We start from the raw sequence: 3,973 nt of genomic DNA, 5'->3' as shown, positions 1-3,973 counted from the left end.
TTGGGTCAACTTTTATGTTGCTTAACTCTGTCAATGTTATTTACTACTGAATACTAGTTATTTACTAGTTATTTTCAGCTCTAAGTAATCAAGCGGTAGATGGCTTTCAAGATATGGTTAAATCTCTTGTGCCAGGCACAACTAGTAAGTCATCACAGGAAGTAAGAATTGATATGAGACACAATTAATCTTTTGGTAATATTCACTGAGCTCCCTCTGTGTTAGGCATTGGGCTACCTGCTAGATTTTGAAGTAATGACATGTTTATGGATATCAATTCTGTCCTGACATCTGGGCCAATCATTGAATCTAAACAGAGTTATCGTTATTCAACTACATAGCTGATAAAAGAAATCTGATAAACTTAAAGAAGCAATATGAACGAGATAGTGATTGAGTAAAAGCATGGGACGGGGGGTGGGGCAGGGAGAGGGCCTCTCTGGGATTACAGGTTCTGGGTTGGACCGTTGGGTGAATAGTGTTATCACCATGTATGTACCACACAGATGTATAAACAAATAAATGACAACATCCATTTCAGAGGTGTTGGCAAAGCATTGTGGGATGACAGAGGACAAAAGAAATAGAGTAACATAAGGGTTAAACAATAGGCTGAAGAGTCTGACTGGCCTGGGTCCCAGGCTTGGCTTTGCTACTAGTTATGTGTCATCTGAACGGAAGTTACTTAACCACACCAAGATGAAGTTCCTCATTTGTGAAAAGGAAGATAGAAATGGTGACTACTATGAGGATCTTCATTCAGGTGATAATATGAATCAATTATTACAGTGACTATAAATAAATTAGCACTGAGTGAATATAGGATTATTATAAGAGCTAATTGCTTCCTTAAGCCAGAGAAGGCTTCATGGTGGAGGTGGCACTTGACTTGGGTCTAAAAGGGTGAGTAACCACTAACAAGATGAAAAACGAGGGAAGAGAATAATATATTCAAAAGTATGGAGTTGTTCAAATGCCGGACATTTCTGCAGAATAGAAAAAAGCTGACGATTCTAGAAGAGGAAATGAACAGATGTCTTATTGGCATATTGAGGCTACTATGGGAAGATACTCACTTGTCATCTGGATTGTGATTTCAAGATGGAATCTTATAATTGAAATGACTGACTTCCATTCAATAATGGTCCTGTGAGTTCACACTTTGATATCCTACTTTGCGGCAAAAATAGAACAATAATAGACAAAGAGAAACATAGAAAACCAAAACAGCCTAGTTAGGCTCAAAAATATAGTTATAATCTCTGTGGATCAGAAATGAATCGAGCATGGACAAAGCAATGAGCCCAATGAGCACCCTTCTGATGGCAGGAAGCAGTTTGCCTCTTGTCCCAGGTTAAGTAATGCTCCACTAATGTAAAGAGAGCTACTTCTTGATGATACTGGTAAATGAGCTCCCCCCGTCCCCCTGCCATGTGTGAAATGGCTAAAGCTGAAAGGAGAAAACAGTCATCAAACCACAGCCTGAAGTGACATAATTAGCTGCCTAAGGGCTTAGAGGGGAGAAGATAGGACACAGCCTCAAAATCAGGAACAGAACCTAGTGGCCAGCTAGATCAGTGACTGAACACGCGAGGTTCTCCATGATCACCTCAGGACATAACCGTAGGACTGATAACACATCCAGTGGAGGCGGCCTCCAGATTGATAAAGAGGGAGCCATAGGCACAATAGGTGAAAGGGAAGTGGGGAAAAGGAGGCTGGGAGGGAGGGGGACAGAGAGAGAGAGAGAGAGAGAGAGAACACAAAGTCCTTCTACTCACAATTCTGCAAACTTTAATTCCAAGACAGATTTTAAAAATTCTAAGCAAGATAGAATATAGAATAAAAAATTCAAAGATAACTTTATTTTGCACAAAGTTAATTTTTAAACCCTGAACATGAAGATTATTGAAAGAGTAGTCTTCAATGCTGTATTTATCTCTTCAATTCCAATTCATTCCCAACCCACCGGAATTTGTCTTCTAGCTCAACTCGATAATGAAACTGTTTTTGCCAGGATTTCTAATGAACGTTTTCTTTCTCTTTTATATTGGCAGCATTTGATGGTTTAGACCTACCTTTCTCTTAAATCACTCCCTTACATCCACGACGGCCCCTTTCCGGATTTTCTTTATTTTTCCATTGCTGTTCTGCTCAGTCTCTTCTTTTACTGCTTCTGGGTGACATACTGCTCTTCCTTTGGATTCTGTCTTCAGTCCTTTGCCATTCTACACATCCGGGCATCTTGTCCGGTTTCAGTATATGTGCTGCCGAAGCAAGCACGAGGGCAGTTTTATACAAACTCAAGACTTTTATTTTCTATACGCTGATGATTCCCCATTTTATATTTTTAGTCCAGATTTTCTCCCAATTCCTAGATCCTTAAATACTATATATACTGAATATTTCCACTTGTATGCATATGTACGTGTGTACATCAAATTCAATATGTTTACTACTGAATTTAAATATATTTAAAACCGTGCTCTTTCTAGTGCTGTCATTTATCAACTGTTTAAGCTAGAAAACTAGCTTTTCCCTGGCACTTCGCTGCTCTTCGCTGTCTATGTTCTAACCTCCTCCTCCTCCCATCTTCCTCTCCCTGTCTCTCCTCCCTTCTTTTGCTCCTCTCCTGCAACTCCTTCTCTCCTCTTTCTTCTTCCCCTTCTTCCTAGTCTTCCTTCTTTTATTTCTTCTAATTCTCTTCCGTGTAGAACGTGCCATTACATGCACCTTCCCCTCAAACTCTAGTTCTTGCTTCTCTGTCCGACTCTTTATACAACATCAACAATAAAAGCAAATACCTTAGCAGACTACTACTTTGTGGGTTTTATTCTTGAAAGAAGGATTTGCATTTTACCATTTACGTTTGTGACTTTGGGAAAAATACTAAACCTCCATTTGCTTCAATTTTCTCTTCTGTAAAATGGGAATAAAAAATAGCACCTAAGCCATAATAGATTGTGACTTCAGTCCCGATATTTGTGAAAAGACTCCAAGTAGTGCCTGGCGCATGGTAAACATTACGTAAATATACATATTTCTTAGCCATTGTTGTTTTCTATTATAGTCTATTATTACTAGAATGTCTATCTTCTGTCTCCATTTTCCACTGCTGGAGATTATTAAAAATGTTAATTTATTAAATAATATTTAAGGTAGGTAGTCTTTGAAAAAAAATTAAGCAGTTTTTATGTATTTCCACAGGTAACATTTTAATAATTAAAAACTTTAAAATTCTTTTTAAAAACTTGAGTTTAATTTTCCAGGATGGAAAAAAGATGTCTGTGGCATTTATGAGGAAACATTTCCAACAGTTCAATCAACTGGAATTGGCTCGGCTCTAAAGTATTTAGAAATTTTTATGGCTTGGTTAAAGTATTGAAATTGATAACATTGGGTAGGATGCTACAAATCAGGAACATTTATTAGCATATCACAATATAATTTCACTAAGGACAGGATCACTGTAAAGTTTGATATAATGACAAACTATCTTATCGTTCATTTTAATATATCATAAGGGTAAATTGTTCCTGTAAGATTTAACAATTATTATATAGATCAGAAATCAACATAATAATTACTCTGTAACCTAGGTGTTAGTGCCATCATTCAACATGAAAGGAAGTCCCTTTGTATATTTTGTACTGGTTCCTTTGTATGTCTACATGTATTTTTGAGTGATTAGTGACCAAACAAATATTTTTCAACAATTTAAAATTTCTTTTTCAATCTAAATAAAATATATAATTAAAAGAAAAATTTCCCCCAATTTTAGAACTGAGGGCAAATTCAGAATTAAGAGTAATTCTTCAGTTTTACCTACAATATCCCCAAAGGAAGAAAACAGTTGGAGAAAAATATCTCACAAGGCTCTGGATATTTGTTATGAGAACGAGTTATAATTTCCTTATTGAAAAACTGTCTCAAAATGCTCAACTAGGCACTTGGCTTTTTTTTTTTTTTTTTC

The sequence above is a fragment of the Pteropus vampyrus genome, unplaced genomic scaffold (genome assembly GCF_000151845.1).
Source record: "Pteropus vampyrus isolate Shadow unplaced genomic scaffold, Pvam_2.0 Scaffold78, whole genome shotgun sequence".
Lineage (NCBI taxonomy): Eukaryota > Metazoa > Chordata > Mammalia > Chiroptera > Pteropodidae > Pteropus > Pteropus vampyrus.
The sequence above is the reverse complement of the archived record's forward strand: the minus strand, read 5'-3'. Positions refer to the sequence as shown.